The sequence below is a fragment of the Macaca thibetana genome, chromosome 8 (assembly GCF_024542745.1).
Source record: "Macaca thibetana thibetana isolate TM-01 chromosome 8, ASM2454274v1, whole genome shotgun sequence".
Taxonomy (NCBI): domain Eukaryota; kingdom Metazoa; phylum Chordata; class Mammalia; order Primates; family Cercopithecidae; genus Macaca; species Macaca thibetana.
The window spans coordinates 141214782-141221475 of NC_065585.1; the positions used below are offsets into that span (position 1 = coordinate 141214782).

General features: G+C 51.9%; 1 long non-coding RNA gene across 1 annotated transcript; it reads right to left on the reverse strand.

The window, feature by feature from the left end:
* Window positions 1-2582: 2582 nt before the first annotated feature.
* Window positions 2583-5692, reverse strand: LOC126960558 (uncharacterized). The gene is made up of 4 exons (XR_007728057.1): window positions 3435-5692; window positions 3179-3361; window positions 2996-3142; window positions 2583-2666 (listed from the first exon to the last, which is right to left on the reverse strand). It is a non-coding gene; the product is annotated as an uncharacterized LOC126960558 (long non-coding RNA).
* Window positions 5693-6694: the final 1002 nt, after the last annotated feature.

The following is a 6694-nucleotide window of genomic DNA, read 5'->3' on the forward strand; positions in this document are numbered from 1 at the left end:
TTCTTTACAGAACTAGAAAAAAACTATTGTAAAATTCATATGGAAACAAAAAAGAGCCCAAATAGCCAAGGCCATCATAAGCAAAAAGAACAAAGCCGGAGGCATCATATTATCCAACTTTGGACAATACTACAGAGCTACAGTAACCAAAACAGCATGACACTGGTACAAAAACAGACACATAGACCAATGGAACAGAACAGACAGCCCAAAAATAAGGTTACACACCTACAACCATCTGATCTTAGACAAAGCTGACAAAAATAAGCAGTGGAGAAAAGACTCCCTAGTCAACAAATGGTGCTGGGATAACTGGCTAGTCATACATAGAAGATTGAAGCCGGACCCCTTCCTTATACCACGTACAAAAAGCAACTCTAGATGGATTAAAGACTTAAATGTAAAACCCAAAATTATAAACACCCTGGGAGACAACCTAGGCAGCATCATCCTGGGCGTAGAAATGAGCAAAGATTTCACGATTCACGCAATTTCTGCAACAAAAGGAGGAATTGACAAATGGGATCCGATTAAACTTAGGAACCTCTGTAGAGCAAAAGAAACTTTCATCAGAGAGAAAAGACAAACTACAGAATGGGAGAAAATATTTGCAAACTATGCCTCTGACAAAGGTTTCATATCCAGCATCTATAAGGAACTTAAATTTACAAGAGAAAAACAACCCCATTAAAAAGTGGGCAAAGGACATGAACAGACACTTTTTTAAAGTGTCTTATACATGTGGCCAAGAAGCATTTGAAAAAAACTAAATATCACTCATCATTAGAGAAATAAAGCAAAACCACCATGAGATACCATCTCACACAGTCAGAATGACTATCGTTAAAAAGTGAAAAAATAACAGATGCTGGTGAGGTTGTGGAGAAAAAGAAACTAACACACTGTTGGTGGGAGTGTAGAGTAGTTCAACCCCTGTGGAAAGCAGTGTGGTGATTCCTCAAAGAGTTAGAAGCAGAACTACCATTCGACCCAGCAATCCTATTACGGGGTATATACCCAGAGGAATATAAATCGTTCTACCATAAAGACACATGCACATGAATGTTCGCTGCAGCACTATTCACAAAAGCAAAGACATGGAATCAACTTAAATGCCCAGCATTGACAGACTGAATACAGAGAATGTGGTACATATATACCATGGACTACTACACAGCCATAGAAAGAATAAGACCCACGTCCTCTACAGGAACATGGATGGAGCTGGAGGCCGTTATCTTTAGCAAACTAACCCAGGAGGAGAAAAACAAATTCTGCATGTTCTCACTTACAAGTGGGAGCTAAGTAATGACAACACATAGACACAGAGGGGAACACCACACACTGGGGTCTATCAGAGGGTGGAGTGTGGGAGGAGGGAGAGGAGCACGAAATCTAACTATCGAGTAGCGGGCTGAATTAAACCTGGGTGATGAAATACCCTGTACCATAAATCCCCGTGACATGAGTTAACCTGTGCAAGAAGCCTTCGCATGTGCCCTGGAACCAAAAATAAAAGCTAAAAAAGAAAAAAAAAAGAAACACGCCCAAGGTCACACAGAAAATGGGGACTGGAATCTGAACCCAAGGAGTCTGGCTCCAGAATCCACACCCTTCAGCACACACAGTGCTGGGTCTTTCGGGCGCGGAGGGAAGACCATTCCTGCCGCCACGCCGGGAGCACCAATGGGAAGCTGGGAAAGTCAGATACTAAGCCACCTCTCTCCACGTTTTCTCTGTATTTAAATTATTTTCCGTAGCTCAGCCATCTTTGCATTTCCAGCCCTACCATGAGTGATGTTCTGGACTCTGTGAGGCGGAGGAAGGCCTGGGTAGAGAGCGGGTCCAGAGTCAGGCACTGTGGCGTGCAGACGGGACATGTGTGTGGAGCATGTGTTCCAGCAGGCACGAGGAGAGGCTGCTCAAACCCATGTGTGACCCTCGGCTGCCAGATGCACCTGACTAACCCAGCCAAGGAACCGACCCCCCACACTCCCTGACCCCAAACCCCCAAAAGCACCATCCACAGGGGAGGACCCTACAGACAGGGGTAGCTGAGCCCTGCGCCAGGCACAGACGGTGTGTGGGGTCCTGGGGGTCCTCACACCTAAGACACAGGTCAGGGCTGTGCAGGGTAAATACAGACAGCTGCATGTGAGAGAGAGGGTCCATGAGAACAGTGCTGCTGCAGGGCTGTGGGACGCTCAACGTCTCTCAAAAAATAACTGCTATAAATCTTCCCTGAAAATGGAAAGCTGTTATTTGCAGATGTTTGGATTTGTCATTGTTTTCCCCTAATTTCAGGGATAACGCGGCACTGCTGGCTCTCTCACGTGCCAGATGCCAGACACATCGCAGACCCATGCACACTTCATAGGCACGTGCACACCTCACCCACCCTATGCACACCTCACAGACCCAGCACACATCACAGACCCGTGCACACCTCACAGACCCAGCACACCTCACAGACCCAGCACACCTCACAGACCCAGCACACGTCACAGATCCGTGCACACCTCACAGATCCAGCACACATCACAGACCTGTGCACACCTCACAGACCCGTGCACACGTCACAGGCCCATGCACACCTCACAGACCCAGCACACATCACAGACCCAGCACACCTCACAGACCCAGCACACGTCATAGACCCAGCACACCTCACAGACCCAGCACACATCACAGACCCGTGCACACCTCACAGACCCAGCACACGTCACAGGCCCATGCACACCTCACAGACCCAGCACACATCACAGACCCAGCACACGTCATAGACCCAGCACACCTCACAGACCCAGCACACGTCATAGACCCAGCACACGTCACAGACCCGTGCACACCTCACAGACCCAGCACACGTCACAGACCCGTGCACACCTCACAGACTCAGCACACCTCACAGGCACGTGCACACCTCACAGATCCAGCACACATCACAGACCCAGCACACATCACAGACCCAGCACACCTCACAGACCCAGCACACGTCACAGATCCGTGCACACCTCACAGACCCAGCACACGTCACAGACCCGTGCACACCTCACAGACTCAGCACACCTCACAGGCCCATGCACACCTCACAGACCCAGGACACATCACAGACCCAGCACACCTCACAGACCCAGCACACCTCACAGACCCAGCACACGTCACAGACCCAGCACACCTCACAGGCACGTGCACACCTCACAGACCCAGCACACCTCACAGACCCAGCACACCTCACAGACCCAGCACACGTCACAGACCCAGCACACCTCACAGGCAGGTGCACACCTCACAGACCCAGCACACGTCACGGCACGTGCACACCTCAAAGACCCAGCACACGTCACAGGCACGTGCACACCTCACAGACCCAGCACACGTCACAGGCAGGTGCACACCTCACAGACCCAGCACACGTCACGGCACGTGCACACCTCACAGACCCAGCACACGTCACAGGCACGTGCACTCAATCACATCCTCACATCATCATCTTATATGACAGCCTCAATCACAGGCAGCCCCTGCAACGTCAAACAAGCATGAAAGCTGCTCCCAGGGTTTCATTTGTTTTATTAATGCTGAAAGTGGTAAACTTTCAAATTCACTGCACTGTCTTCTTTTCACTTCCCCACAGATTGGGGAAACCTTCAGCACATACTGAGTTTGGAAACCATTCTCCAGAAAGTCTCCAAATGCATCCGGACAGGACAGACAGTGACAGCCAATTCATTTCCCATCACCTTTCCGATCTCTTCTTCCTACCTAAGATCTCCACTCCGCACAGCGTCCAGGCCATCCTTTCCCATGGTTGGAAAAACAAGCTGAAATTAAGACCAGTTTTTCAAAGAAACAACAAAAAGAAAACACGCGAGTTGGCTTTCTGCCCCTCTGGAAACTCAGGCTCAGTTACGACTTTGCTTCAGGCACTTCAGCAAGGAGAGGAGTCCACGCCCCAGGGTTACGTTCTGTGCACACCCCTGGTCTGTCTGCCATCCCGTGAGCTCCCTCTCGCGCCCCCCCGAGCTATAGACATTTGACAGCTTAGGGTGGTTCAGGGATCAGGAAAGCTTCTGCCAAATGCAACACGGAGGTGGAAACAGCATGGGAGGGGCCGTAAGTCCCAGAGGCGGACGGAGAACGGAGTCCCTGGCACAATTAAAGTGAAGAATGGCAAATACTTCGTGTGCTTTATAAAAACGGCTCTGCTGGGACAGAGCAGGGAAGAACAGCGGAAATGAAGCCTCAGCAAGCCCTTCCAGGCACATGTCGTACAGAAAGCCCCTTCTCTTAGAATTCTCCAGTTAGCTGCCTCCGTGCTTCCACCCTGGAATTCTGCTGGAAAATAACAGCACATAAGCTTCCCGTGCGAGGGGCCCCGACATTCCCTGTGAAGAGCTGCGACCTCTTCTCAGGCCAAATGTGACCCGCACGGGACAAGGATCGGCCCGGTGCACAGAAGCTTCCTTTGGACGCCTCTGGAAGCCTTCAGTGACCTCTGTGTGAGTGGATCTGAAGCCGAGGCAGGCCCGGGTGCTGGGGCTCAGCAACAGCGAGGGTCCATGCCAGCCCAGCCTCCGGCCCTGGGGCGGTGATGAGTATCTGGAAAGCACTCAGCTGCCCTCACCTCCAGCCTCTCTGTGAGCCACTGTCTCCATTTCACAGATGAGAAAACCAAGGCTCAGAGCAAAGTCACAGAACCAGTGCACTGCAAAGCCTCTGCTCTCTCCACTCCGCAGTGCTTTAAACGCCCCCACTCGCTTTTATATTGATGCGTGTGTGATACTGCCCGCAGCTCGGCAACTCACACAAAAGCCACATGTTGTTAGAATGGGAAATCCGTTTTCAGTGCACGCACTGCTGCCTTCTAGATGCCGTGCGCAGGTGCGGTTTAACAGACTCTCTCACTCTGCTCATCTGGTAAGACTCTTCCCAGAAGAAAATATGTCTGAGAAGTTAAAGCAAACCTGCTCCTAGAACCCTTAGAACCCTCAGAGTCTTATCCTCTACAGAGTCCAAATGGTTCTATTTTCATTTGGTAATTTCCCTTTCAACACAGTTCATCACAGGTGTCACTCGCAAGTAAGTGACAAGCACGTCCACCCTCCTAGAATGGCTCCCTTCATTAGAAAATGCACCGGGAGGAAGCTCCTGCCTTGTCACTCAGCACAGACCCCCGCTCAGCATGGCTCCCTCTCCCTGCATCTCCCACCATCAGAGGAACGCGGACCAGAACCACGTTAGGGTGACTGTTCTCATCAAAGGACAGAAGTCACAGGTGCTGGTGAGAATGTGGGGAACCTGTTCCCAGCACTATCCTCCTCCTTCAGGCAGAACGAGGTTACTCCCCCCAACACGAGGCCTGGACAGTTCCACAGCCCTCACTAACCACAACTGTGGCAGAGTCTTCACTTTCAGAACACTTTTCACTTTCAGGCACCATGGTTGTAATTTTTAAGGTGTTAGAACTTTTTCTCTGTAGAATGGATCACATATGAAAAGGTGGAGTTAAGAAGGTAAATCAATGACAAATCATCACTCTGAAATCTCAGGACAATTTACGAGCCTGGACACTGGGACTCCGGGCACCCGTGAGCCTCCTTCAACACATCCTCATGTCGTGAGACCGCACCTTTCCGGCTTCCTCCCCGGTTCTCCCAGGCGGACCATCAGGTGCGGCACCTGCACGGCCGCTGCCGACCACCGCTCCTCCTCCGCTCCGGGACGTCTGGCCAGTCGAGGTAGGCGAGGACGAGATGGCGGAGATTTTCTCCTCTGCTAAGGAGGAAGCTGCCAGGTGCTCCTCAGAGGCCCCGCAGATGGAGGAAGCACACTCCACTTCCTGCTCTCTGGTGAGGGATGCAACCTAATTAAGAGTAATTAACCTAACAGCAGGTGCGAGCGGTCCCCAGGGTTGCCTCGCTGACAAGCCTTGGGCACAGGAGCAAACTGGGGAAGGGGGTGGCGGCCCCAGGGCCCGGGACCCCAACCCCTCAGTGCAGCCCACCAGCCCTGGAAGCGACAGCGTCTTCCTCTGGGAAGTGGGGCCACGGGCGGTGATTTCCTGGAGCAGCCCAAGGATTAACTGAGACAGAGTCAGCAAACGCCTCGGCCAGGCTAGAAACCGTTTGGGCCTCTGTTATTGATCGTGCTCAGGATCAATTAAGTCATGAGTTCAAGTCCCTCTGAAGACGCTCGTGGTTTTACATGCCCACCCCTAAGGCATCTGCTCCAGCCCACACATGCCCTGACTTCCCATCACCAAAGGGTTTTCCGTAACGTGGCTGTGCTGGTCCTGTGGCTGGAACCCCCTCCCGGATTCTCTTTACCTGGCTGGCGTCAACCCTCCCTCCACTATTCGGTGGTGTAACGTGGCTGTGCTGGTCCTGTGGCTGGAACCCTCTCCCAGGCTTTTTACGTGGCTGGCGTCAACCCTCCTTCCAATATTCAATGAACGCCTCTCTCCAGCCACCTTGTCTGAGGCTCCGCTGTGGCCGGGGCTGGATGCTGTTCTTGTTCCTGAACTGTCCATCACCAGTGACCCCTGACCCTAACACGTGGCACCCCCGTGGCTCCCTCTGCCGTGGCATGAAGGAAACGTGCACACGTCTCGCTGTGGTGATTCATGCGTGAGGATGAGCCAGCCAAGCAATCCTGTGCTCCGCAAGCAAGCACTTTGTGTTCTTGTGATGCC